General features: G+C 38.9%; 1 non-coding gene across 1 annotated transcript; it reads left to right on the top strand.

The window, feature by feature from the left end:
* Window positions 1-2880: 2880 nt before the first annotated feature.
* Window positions 2881-2988, top strand: LOC112730858 (small nucleolar RNA R71). The gene has a single exon (XR_003166663.1). It is a non-coding gene; the product is annotated as a small nucleolar RNA R71 (small nucleolar RNA).
* Window positions 2989-13492: the final 10504 nt, after the last annotated feature.

Below are 13492 nucleotides of genomic sequence, written 5' to 3'. Positions count from 1 at the left end.
TCTTGGTGATCCATGCATTAGCATAGAACTCTTGAACCATTAGGATGCCGACTTGTTGGATGGGATTTGTTAGAATTTCCCAACCTCTTTTTTGAATTTCATGTCGGATCTCCGGATACTCATTTTTTTTGAGTTTGAAAGGGACCTCAGGGATCACCTTCTTCTTGGCCACAACATCATAGAAGTGGTCTTGATGGGCTTTGGAGATGAACCTTTCCATCTCCCATGACTCGGATGTGGAAGCTTTTGTCTTCCCTTTCCCCTTTCTAGAGGATTCTCCGATCTTAGGTGCCATCAATGGTAATGGAAAAATAAAAAGCTTATGCTTTTACCACACCAAACTTAGAATTTTGCTCGCCCTCGAGCAATAGAAGAAAGAATAGATGAAGAAGAAGAAGAATTGGAGGAGAGGGAGAAGGTGATGTGTTTCGGCCAAGAAGGGTGTAGAGGGGTGTGTTGTGTGAATTTGATGAAGAATGGAGGGCTTTATATAGGGAAGGGAAGGGGGAAAAGGTTTCGGCCATATGGGTGGGTTTGGGTGGGAAATTGGTTTTGAATTTTGAAGGTAGGTGGGGTTTATGAGGTAGGTTTATGGGGAAGAGTGGATGGATGTGAGTGGTGAAGAGGTGATGGGGAAGAGAGATTGAGGTGATTGGTGAAGAGTTTTGGGGAAGAGTGTTTATGGGGTTTTGTGAAAGAGGGGTGAGAAGAAGTGAGTGGAGGTAGGTGGGGATCCTGTGGGGTCCACAGATCCTGAGGTGTCAAGGATTTACATCCCTGCACCCATTAGGCATGTAAAATGCCCTTGCACACAACTCTGGGCGTTCAGCGCCAGGTTGGTGCCCATTTTGGGCGTTCAACGCCCATTTGTTGCCATTTCTGGCGTTGAACGCCAGAACCATGCTTGTTCTGGACGTTCATCGCCAGAATGCTGCCCATTTTGGGCGTTCAGCGCCAGAACCATGCTCTGTTCTGGCGTTGAACGCCAGGCAGATGCTCCTCCAGGGTGTGATTTTTCTTCTGCTGTTTTTGATTTCGTTTTTAATTTTTATATTTATTTTGTGACTCCTCATGATCATGAACCTATAAAGACATATAACTAAGAAAAATATAGTTAGATAAATAAAAATTGGGTTGCCTCCCAACAAGCGCTTCTTTAATGTCAATAGCTTGACAGTGGGCTCTCATGGAGCCTCACAGATGTTCAGAGCATTGTTGAAACTCTCCAACACCAAACTTAGAGTTTGGATATGGGAGTTCAACACCAAACTTAGAGTTTGGTTGTGGCCTCCCAACACTAAACTTAGAGTTTGACTGTGGGGGCTTGGGTTGACTCTGCTTTGAGAGAAGCTTTTCTTGCTTCCTCTCCATGGTTGCAGAGGGAGATCCTTGAGTTTTAAACACAAGGGAGTCCTCATTCCATTGAAGGACTAGTTCACCTCTGTCAACATCAATCACAGCTCTTGCTGTGGCCAGGAAAGGTCTTCCTAGGATGATGGATTCATCATCTTTCTTTCCAGTATCCAGGACTATGAAATCAGCAGGGATGTAAAGGTCTTCAACCTTTACTAACACGTCCTCTACTTGTCCATATGCCTGTTTTCTTGAATTGTCTGCCATCTCTAATGAGATTTTAGCAGCTTGCACCCCATAGATTCCCAGTTTCTCTATTACAGAGAGGGGCATGAGGTTTATTCCTGAACCAAGGTCACATAGAGCCTTAAAGATCATGGTGCCTATGGTACAAGGTATTATGAACTTTCCAGGATCCTGTCTCTTCTGAGGCAATGTCAGTTGATCCAGATCACTTAGTTCATTGATGAACAAGGGAGGTTCATCTTCCCAAGTATCAATGCCAAATAATTTGGCATTTAGCTTCATGATTGCACCAAGAAACTTGGCAGTTTGCTCTTCGGTAACATCCTCATTCTCTTTAGAAGAGGAATACTCATCAGAGCTCATGAAGGGCATAAGGAGGTTCAATGGAATCTCTATGGTCTCTAGATGAGTCTCAGATTCCTTTGGTTCCTCAGAGGGAAGCTCCTTATCGATCACTGGACGTCCCAGGAGGTCTTCCTCCTTGGGATTCACGTCCTCTCCTTCCCTTACTGGTTCGGCCATGATGCTTATGTCAATGGCCTTGCACTCTCCTTTTGGATTCTCTTCTGTATTACTTGGGAGAGTACTAGGAGGGATTTCAGTGATCCTTTTACGCAGCTGGCCCACTTGTGCTTCCAGATTTCTAATGGAAGACCTTGTTTCATTCATGAAACTTACAGTGGCCTTAGATAGATCAGAGACTAAGTTTGCTAAATTAGAAGTATTTTGTTCAGAGTTCTCTGTCTGTTGCTAAGTGGATGATGGAAAAGGTTTATTATTGTTAAACCTGTTTCTTCCACCATTATTAAAGCCTTGTTGAGGCTTTTGATCCTTCCATGAAAAATTTGGATGATTTCTCCATGATGAGTTATAGGTGTTTCCATAAGGTTCACCTAAGTAATTCACCTCTGCTATTGCAGGGTTCTCAGGATCATAAGCTTCTTCTTCATAAGAAGCCTCTTGAGTACTGTTGGATGCAGCTTGCATTCCATTCAGACTCCGAGAAATCATATTGACTTGCTGAGTCAATATTTTATTCTGAGCCAATATGGCATTCAGAGTATCAACTTCAAGAACTCCCTTCTTCATAGGCGTCCCATTACTCACAGGATTCCTCTCAGAAGTGTACATGAACTGGTTATTAGCAACCATGTCAATGAGTTCTTGAGCTTCTGCAGGCGTTTTCTTTAGGTGAATGGATCCACCTGCAGAAGTGTCCAGTGACATCTTTGATAGCTCAGATAAACCATCATAAAATATATCCAGGATGGTCCATTCTGAAAGCATGTCAGAAGGACACTTTTTGGTCAACTGTTTGTATCTTTCCCAAGCTTCATAGAGGGATTCACCTTCTTTTTGTTTGAAAGTTTGAACATCCACTCTAAGCTTGCTCAGCTTTTGAGGAGGAAAGAACTTGGCTAAGAAAGCCGTGACCAGCTTATCCCAAGAGTTCAGGCTATCTTTAGGTTGAGAGTCCAACCATATTCTAGCTCTGTCTCTTACAGCAAAAGGGAAAAGCATGAGCCTGTAGACTTCAGGATCTACTCCATTAGTCTTAACAGTATCACATATCTGCAAGAATTCAGTTAAGAACTGAAAATGATCTTCAGATGGAAGTCCATGAAACTTGCAGTTCTGCTGCATCAGAGAAACTAATTGAGGTTTCAGCTCAAAGTTGTTTGCTCCAATGGCAGGAATGGAGATGCTTCTTCCATGTAAATTGGAATTAGGTGCAGTAAAGTCACCAAGCATCTTCCTTACATTATTATTATTTTCGGCTGCCATCTCCTCTTCCTGTTCGAAAATTTCTGACAGGTGCTTGCTAGTTGTTGTAATTCAGTTTCTCTTAGTTTTCTCTTCAGAGTCCTTTCAGGTTCTGGATCTGCTTCAACAAGAATATTCTTGTCCTTGCTCCTGCTCATATGACAAAGAAGAGAGCACAGAAAAATAATAATAATAGAGATCCCCTTTTTTTTTTTTGAGTAAGGGAGAGATGTTAGTAGATGAATAAACAAATAGAAGGAGATGATAGAGAAGAAAATTTTTGAAAATTATTTTTGAAAAAGGAGTTAGTGATTTTCGAAAATAGTTTTTGAAAAAGGTTAGTAATTTTCGAAAATTAAAATTAAAAATTGAAATAATTAGTTAATTAAAAAGAAATTTTGAAAAAGAGGAAAGATATTTTCGAAAATTAGAGAGAGAAAGTTAGTTAGGTAGTTTTGAAAAAGATAAGAAACAAACAAAAAGTTAGTTAGTTAGTTGAAACAAATTTTGAAAATCAATTTTGAAAAGATAAGAAGTTAGGAAGTTAGAAAAGATATTTTTGAAATCAAATTTTTGAAAAAGATAAGATAAGAAGATATTTTTGAAAAGATATGATAGAAATTAGTTTTTGAAAAAGATTTGAATTTTTAAAATCACAATTAATGACTTGATTCACAAGAAATCACAAGATATGATTCTAGAACTTAAAGTTTGAATCTTTCTTAACAAGTAAGTAACAAACTTAAAATTTTTGAATCAAAACATTAATTGATTATGTTATTTTCGAAAATTTGATATAAAAATAAGAAAAAGATTTTTGAAAAATATTTTTGGAATTTTCGAAAATAACTAAGAAATTTGAAAATGATTTGATTTTTGAAAAAGATTTTGAAAAAGGTGAGATTTTTAAATTGAAAATTTGATTTGACTCATAAAAAAAAACTTGATTTTAAAAATTTTTGAAAAAGTCAACTCAAATTTTCGAATTTGATGAGGAGAAAAAGGGAAAAATACTTTTTTAATTTTTGAATTTTTTTTATGAGAGAGAGAAACAAGAAAAATGATGCAATGCATGAAATTTATGGATCAAAACAATGAATGCATGCAAGAATGCTATGAATGTCAAGATGAACACCAAGAACACTATGAAGATCATGATGAACATCAAGAACACCTTTTTGAAAAATTTTTAATGCAAAAAAAAACATGCAAGACACCAAACTTAGAATTCTTTAATGCTTAGACACTAAGAATTCAAAAATGCATATGAAAAACAAGAAAAGACACAAAACAAGAAAACATCAAGATCAAACAAGAAGACTTACCAAGAACAACTTGAAGATCATGAAGAACACTATGAATGCATGAAATTTTCGAAAAAATGCAAGATGCACATGCAATTGACACCAAACTTATAACATGACACATGACTCAAACAAGAAACAGAAAAATATTTTTGATTTTTATGATTTTCTAATTTTTTTTTTTGGATTTTTCGAAAATTAATTGAAAAAGGAAAATAAGGATTCCAAAATTTTTAATATGAATTCCAGGAATCTTGCATTCTTAGTCTAAAGCTTCAGTCCAGGAATTAGACATGGCTCACTAGCCAGCCAAGCTTTCAATGAAAGCTCCGGTCCAAAACACTAGACATGGCCAATGGCCAGCCAAGCTTCAGCAAACATAGATACCTCTCATGTATACAACAGCTGATATGTCATCCAACTTCATATACTTATGAGTGGAAGCCTCAGTCCAAAAGAATTTAGACATGGCTTTACAGCCAGCCAGGCTTCACATGCTTCATGAAACACTAGAATTCATTCTTTAAAAATTTTGAATAAATTTTTTTTTTCGAAAACACAAGAAAAAATTTTTGAAAGAATTTTGAAAAATTTTGAAAATAAAACAAAAAGAAAATTACCTAATCTGAGCAACAAGATGAACCGTTAGTTGTCCAAACTCAAACAATCCCTGGCAACGGCGCCAAAAACTTGGTATGCGAAATTGCTACTCAGGTTGTGAATTGTTGTTCGAAATTGATTCCCTGGCAATGGCACCAAAAACGGATGCACAGAACCATGGTCTAAACATATCTTCACAACTTCGCATAACTAACCAGCAAGTGCACTGGGTCGTCCAAGTAATACCTTACGTGAGTAAGGGTCGAATCCCACGGAGATTGTTGGTATGAAGCAGGCTATGGTCACCTTGTAAATCTCAGTCAGGCAGATATAAATTGATAATGGTGTTTTCGAATAATAATTAAATAAACGTAGAATAAAGGATAAAAATACTTATGTAAATCATTAGTGAGAATTTCAGATAAGCGAATGGAGATGCTTTCGTTCCTCTGAACCTCTGCTTTCCTGCTATCTTCATCCAATCAGTCTTACTCCTTTCCATGGCTGGCTTTATGTGATTCATCACCACTGTCAATGGCTACTTTCGGTCATCTCTCGGGAAAATGATCCAATGCCCTGTCACGGCACGGCTAATCGTCTGGAGGCATCACCCTTGTCAATGGCTTCATCTTATCCTCTCAGTGAAAATGGTCAACGCACCCTGTCACGGCACGACTATTCATCTGTCGGTTCTCGATCATGCTGGAATAGGATTTACTATCCTTTTGCGTCTGTCACTAACGCCCAGCAATCGCGAGTTTGGAGCTCGTCACAGTCATTCATTCATTGAATCCTACTCGGAATACCACAGACAAGGTTTAGACTTTCTGGATTCTCTTGAATGCCACCATCATTCTAGCTTACACCACGAAGATTCTGATTAAGAGATCTAAGAGATACTCATTCAGTCGAAGGTAGAACGGAAGTGGTTGTCAGACACGCGTTCATAGGGAATGATGATGATTGTCACGTTCATCACATTCAGGTTGAAGAGCGAATGAATATCTTAGAAGCGAAATAAAATGAATTGAATAGAAAACAGTAGTACTTTGCATTAATTTTTGAGGAACAGCAGAGCTCCACACCTTAATCTATGGAGTGTAGAAACTCTACCGTTGAAAATACATAAGTGAAAGTCCAGGCATGGCCGAGAGGCCAGCCCTCAACGTGATCTAAGATAGCATACAACTGATCAAAGATACCTGATACAATAGTAAAAGGTCCTATTTATAATAAACTAGCTACTAGGGTTTACAAAAGTATGTAATTGATGCATAAATCCACTTCCGGGGTCCACTTGGTGTGTGCTTGGGCTGAGCTTTAAGTGTTGCACGTGTAGAGGTCCTTCTTGGAGTTGAACGCCAGCTTTTGTGCCAGTTTGGGTGTTCAACTCTGGTTTTGGCTCCTTTTCTGGCGCTGGACGCCAGGTTTGGGTAGAAATCTGGCGTTGAACACCAATTTGTGTCATCTATTCTTGACCAAAGTATGGACTATTATATATTACTGGAAAGCCCTGGATGTCTACTTTCCAGCACAATTAGAAGCGCGCCATTTTGAGTTCTGTAACTCCAGAAAATCCACTTTGAGTGCAGGGAGGTCAGAATCCAACAGCATCAGCAGTCCTTCTTCAACCTCTGAATCTGATTTCTGCTCAAGTCCCTCAATTTCAGCCAGAAAATACCTGAAATCACAGAAAAACACACAAACTCATAGTAAAGTCCAGAAATGTGAATTTAACATAAAAACTAATGAAAACATCCCTAAAAGTAACTAGATCCTACTAAAAACATACTAAAAACAATGTCAAAAAGCGTATAAATTATCCGCTCATCACTCTTCTAAGGATAAGTGAAACCTCGGTCCAAAAGATTCGACATGGCTTAACAGCCAGCCAGGATTCAACATATCTCATGAGACTCTAGAATTCATTCTTAAAAATTCTGAAGAACAAGATAAAATATAATTTTTTTTTGAAATTTTTTCGAAAATAATGAGAATAAAAACAAAAATCTTAAAAATAAAATAAAATTACCTAATCTGAGCAACAAGATGAACCGTCAGTTGTCCAAACTCGAACAATTTCCGGCAACGGTGCCAAAAACTTGGTGCACGAAATTGTGATCTCTAAAACGGTGCCAAAAACTTGGTACGCACGAATGTAATCTCAACTCTTTTTCACAACTCCGCACAACTAACCAGCAAGTGCACTGGGTCGTCCAAGTAATACCTTACGTGAGTAAGGGTCGATCCCACGAAGATTGTCGGCTTGAAGCAAGCTATGGTCATCCTTGTAAATCTCAGTCAGGCAGATTTAAATGGTTATGAGGTTTTGATATTTAAAATATAAATAAAATATAAAATAAGATAGAGATACTTATGTAATTCATTGGTGGGAATTTCAGATAAGCGTCTGGAGATGCTTTGTTGCTTCTGAACTTCTGCTTTCCTATTGCCTCCTTCCAACCATGCGTTACCTCCTTCCATGGCAAGCTGTATGATCCTCTCGGATGAAAACAAATCCATATGCACTGTCACCGCACGGCTAATCATCTGTCGGTTCCCGCTAGCGTCGGAATAGAACCATTGTTCTTTTGCACACTGTCACTTGTGCCCCACATTCGCAAGTTTGAAGCTCGTCACAGTCACCCCTTCCCAGATCCTACTCAGAATACCACAGACAAGGTTTAGACTTTCCGGATCCCGGATCCTACTCGGAATACCACAGACAAGGTTTAGACTTTTCGGATCCCAGGAATGGCTGCCAATAATTCTAGCCTATACCATGAAGGTTCCAATCTTAGATTAGAAACCCAAGAGAATATACTCCAGCTGTCGTCCAATGACTACGTTGAACATCATGTAGATCGCTTTGTGGTTGTCAGGCACGCGACCTTGGCTAAGCGAGTATCGAAGATTAGGTGATTGTCACGGGTCACCCCTTCATTCTGACTTAACTGAATTAAGTACGAGAGTATATCTTGGAGAAGAAGTAGGCATGAATTGAATAGAAAAATAGTAGTAATTACATTAATTCATGAAGGACAGCAGAGCTCCACACCTTAATCTATGGGGTGTAGAAACTCCACCGTAGAAAATACATAAGTGAAAAAGGTCTAGGCATGGCCGTGAGGCCAGCCTCCAAACATTTACAATAGTCAAAATAGGAACATCAGATCAAAATATGTAAAATAAATCTCTAAAAGTAGTTTTTATACTAAACTAGTAACTAGGGTTTACAGAAAATGAGTAACTAAGTGCAGATAGTGTAGAAATCCACGTCCGGGGCCCAATTGGTGTGTGCTTGGGCTGAGTATTGAAGCTTTTTCGTTCATAGGCTGTTCCTGGAGTTTAACGACAGCTTTGGTGCCAGTTTGGGCGTTTAACTCCAATTCTGGTGCCAGTTTGGGCGTTTTACGCCAATATGTTTTAGGCTGACTTTGAACGCCAGTTTGGGCCATCAAATCTCGAGCAAAGTATAGACTATTATATATTTCTGAAAAGCTCAGGATATCTAATTTCCAACGCAATTGAGAGTGCGCCAATTGGGGTTTTGTTGCTCCAGAAAATCCACTTCGAGTGCAGGGAGGTCAGAATCCAACAGCATCTGTAGTCCCTTTTCAGTCTCTGAATCAGATTTTTGTTCAGGTCCCTCAATTTCAGCCAGAAAATACATGAAATCATAGAAAAACACACAAACGCATAGTAAAGTCTAGAAATATGATTTTTGAATAAAAACTAATAAAAATATAATAAAAAGTAACTAAAACATACTAAAAACTATGTAAAAACAATGCCAAAAAGGGTATAAATTATCCGCTCATCAGGCGCTGCCGCCGCTGGTTCCTATTAATGAGGGTCGAAAAGATGACATTGCAACAACGTTCCACAAGGAAGGGACATATGGTGGTCCTGAGGGGGCTGCGACGCTGATTGCTACTGCAAGTGTGTCTCGGAGAACCATGTCTCATCAACGAATCAAAAGGAAGTTAAATCTTCCAATGAGGTTGGTGGTGCAAGTTAATTTTCACCAATTTTAATACTCTCTTGTTTTTTTTATGGATAGTTTAAATATTTTAGTTTAGAATATTAGGGGTGCTTCTAATAAGTTAACCCGAGTGAATTGTAAAGAACTTGTTAGAAAATTTAAACCTGCTTTTTTATTGTGGTTGAGACTCATGTTCCCTTTCAACATTTGAAACTGTTCTTGGAAAGACTTGGATACTATCCTATTGGTATAGAAGAGGCGGTAGGATATAAGGGTGGTATATGATTCCTTTCTTCTCTGCAAGGTACTTGCTGCAAATTGGTTGGTACTTGCAGTCAATGTGTGACGATCGAAGTTCAGTTTGAGAGTGTGGTTTGGAGGTGTAGTGCTATTTATGGTAGCCCTCAACATCAAACCAGAAGTCTGCTTTGGGATTATCTGGTAGCTCATTTGGTGACTTTTCAAGGGCCTTGGATTGCCCTCGGCGATTTTAGTGAAGTCTTATTCTCTCATGAAGCTAAGGGTTGCCATTTTTCGAGTCGACATGCGGATCAGTTTGCCAGTTTTCTAGGAGATAGTACTTTGTTTGATTTGAATACTATAGGGAGACGTTTTTCTTGGTACAGGAGGGTGAAAAATAGTATTGAGGTGGCAAAAAAACATGACTGGGTTTGTATTAATACTGGATGGCTATCTCTTTTTCCTGAGGTCTATGTATAAATTTTGACTAGACTGTAGTCTGATCACTGTCCTATCTTGGTGCGTTGTAAAGGGCCACCGCAGCAAAAAAAGAACAGACCATTTCATTTTATGGTGGCGTGGGCAACTCATCCTGATTACAGAGATATTGTGAAACAGTCTTGGTGGTCTGGCTTTTGAAGGATGCAAAGCAAGCTCTCGGAGGTACAGAGAAATTCTCTTGAATTTAATTCTAAAGTGTTCGGTAATATTTTTGTTAGGAAATATAAACTTGAGTGACAAATTAATTATCTTCAGTAGTGTTTGGAAGAGAGGGAAGACTATTACATGTGTCAAAGGGAGCAACAGTTGATTGAGGATTATAATAACACTCTTGTGCAAGAGAAACTACTTTGGTTTAAAAAATCCAGAGAACAGTGGTGAAATTTGGGGACAGAAATACTAGCTTCTTCCATGTTCAGACTCTTGTATGAAGGAAGAAGAATAAGATTCATGGTCTTTTTCTCAAGAACGGCGTGTGGGAGACTGACCCAGAAATTCTTAGTCGGAAAGCTGAATCTTTTTTCAGGAGCTTATTCTGTCAGTTGGAGAATGTTAATTTAGGGTGTCTGGATGAAGTTCCACTTCCTTCTTTGAATGAGGAAGCCTGCTGTAATCTTATTGCACCTGTGACTATGGAGGAAGTTAAGGCAGTTATTTTTAGCATGAATTCCTTTAAGGCTCCGGGTTTGGATGGATTTCAAGCTCACTTCTTCAAGGAATACTAGGAGATTATTGGGTCTGATATTTGGAATATGGTTAGGGAAGCTTTTTCAGGGGGTACTATTTATTCGAGGATGATGGAGACTCTTTTGGTTCTAATTTCCAAGGTGGAGTCGCCGGTATCAATGAAGGATTTTAGACCTATTAGTCTCTGTAATGTGATCTACAAGGTCATCACTAAAGTCCTGGTCAACAGACTCTGGCCTCATCTCTCATATGTTGTTGGCCCTCTCCAAGGGGATTTATCCCAGGAAGGGGAGCTCCAGACAATATCATTATAGCACAGGAAGTTCTTCATTTAATGAAAAAGACTAAGTTGAATAAAGGAACTTTGGCGTTTAAGATTGACTTGGAGAAAGCATATGATAGAGTTGATTGGAGGTTTCTGAATCAGACACTCGTGAAATTCAGTTTTCCTATCCCTACAGTCAAAGTAATCATGAGCTGTGTCACTTCATCCTTATTGTCTATTCTCTGAAATGGTGATAGATTGGATAGTTTTAATCCTCGTCGAGGTCTTCGGCAAGGTGATCCTATGTCACCATATCTTTTCATGTTGTGTATGGAGAGATTGTCCTGCTTGATTAGCCATCAAGTTGATATGGGCCGGTGGAAGCCAGTTGCTATCTCTAGAGGGGGTCTGAGAATATCATATCTCATGTTTGCCGATGATTTGTTTCTCTTCTGCAAAGTGGAGAAAAGTCAAGTCCAAAATGTGATGGCAGGATTGGAAAGTTTCTGTAAAGTTTTTGGGATGAAGATTAATTTGGAGAAATCTAAAACGTTATGTTCCCGTAATGTTTCCACAACAAGAAAAGAAATCTTTACTAGGGTGTCATCCGTTAGATTTGTCCAAAACTTAGGCAAATATCTTGGGATTACTCTTAGTCATGCTAGGGTGACCCGAGCATCTTTCAATGAGGTTTTGGATAAAATCCGGAGAAGGATAGGCAGTTGGAAAGGACGTTTACTCAACAGGGCGGGTAGGCTCTGTTTGATCAATTCGGTTGTGGCTGCTATTCTTACATACCGCATGCAAGTCTCTTTATTTCCCAAAGGAATAACAAACTCTATAGCATCCATGATGAGGACTTTTCTCTGGAAAGGCCATGCCAATGGTCGAGGGCTAAATCTTGTTAACTGGAAGGTGTTGGTCACCCCTAAGAAGTTTGGTGGTCTGGGAATTAGAGATCTGTTTTGTGCTAATATTTCTCTTCTTGGTAAGCTAGTTTGGCAACTCTTTCATGACTCTCACAAGCTTTGGGTTCAGATGCCGGCAGATAAATACCATTGTTTTTTGAGTGACGAATTCAGCCACTTGGTGTCTAAAGGATCTATTGTTTAGAGGAGTCTGTGTAAAACTTGGGATATTCTGAAGAATGGGTTTGAATGGTGCATTGGAGATTTGGATCAGAATTTTTGGTATTCTAAATGGAGGAAAGAGGGGAATCTTTATAATGAGATGGATTATGTTCACATTTCTTATTCGAATTTTCAGATTTTAGATCTTTGGTCGACTGGAAAGTGGCAGCTTGAGAAGGCTTATTCTCCTCTTGACCAAGTTTTGCTTGACAACATTCTCTCTTACTATTCGGATGTGTAAGAGGGCTCAGTGGTAGGCTGGACTTGGTATGCGGGAATGTCTAAGGTTTATGATGCTCGCAATGGCTACCTTTGGCTCTACAAGAAGGTGTTTGGATGGGAGGAGAGAGGGAATTAGTTTTGGCTTTAGCGTCAGCTTGTTCCAAAAAAGATCAAATTCTTGGCCTGGCTTTGTCTTAGAGAGGCACTGCCCACTGCTATTTTTTGTTTCAGGAGAGGCTTGACTTTTTCAAATAGTTTTCCCAGTTGCTTGAGTTGCCAGGAAATAGTTTCTCACTATATTCGGGATTGCCCAAAAGCCAAGCTTGTTTGGCAGTCTCTGGAGATTTCCTATTAGTCTCTGGATTTAAAGAAATGGTTCTTAATCCACAGTAAAGAGCATCCTTTTAAATTCTTTTCTGGTCTTTGGTGGATTTGGAGAGTTAGAAATAATGAGATTTTTAATCATTAGCAGCCTTGGACACCCTTTAAAGTGGCTCGTATGGCGTTAGCCTTGGAGAAAGAGCTTCAGAATATTTTTTAATTACAACGAGTTTCTATTCCTTCTATGATTAGTTGCTCTTGGGTTCCCCCTTCGTTGGGTGCTTTTAAGATCAATTGTGATGCTAGTTATCCTGGTTCTGGTGATTGAATTGGTTTTGCCTGTGTTAGCAGGGACTGGAAGGGAAACTGGCAAGGTGGCTGCTTGGGAACAATTGAGAGCTGCAATATTGTTCAAGGATAGTTGTTTGTTATTTGGAGATGATTTCTATTAGTTTGAGACTTAGGGCAAAGAGATGTGGTTTGTGAAACAGATTGCCTGGAGGCTTACAATATTGTTACCAATTCTCATGACACTGGTGGTTGTGTAGATTCCTTGGTACTTAAAGTCATCAATATCATGGCTTGGAAGTCGCATGTTGATTTTCGCTTGATCTTGAGAGATGCAAACACCGTAGCAGACACCATGACAAAGACGGCGATGAGATCACACTCTCCGCATGTCGAGCTTTCAATGCCTTAAAAGGAGTTTGAGTTGAATATTCAACAAGACCGTCCTACATCTTTTTAATCTTTGAGAACTTTGTTTTTTTTTTTTTTACTTTTCTTTTCTGTTTGTTTGGTTTTCTTGTTCAATCACAAAAAAAAAAAGATTGTAAATCACAAATAAAATTATTAAAAAAATAAAAAATACAAA

The sequence above is a fragment of the Arachis hypogaea genome, chromosome 12, assembly GCF_003086295.3.
Source record: "Arachis hypogaea cultivar Tifrunner chromosome 12, arahy.Tifrunner.gnm2.J5K5, whole genome shotgun sequence".
NCBI classification, from domain to species: Eukaryota; Viridiplantae; Streptophyta; class Magnoliopsida; order Fabales; family Fabaceae; genus Arachis; species Arachis hypogaea.
The sequence above is the reverse complement of the archived record's forward strand: the minus strand, read 5'-3'. Positions and strand labels throughout refer to the sequence as shown.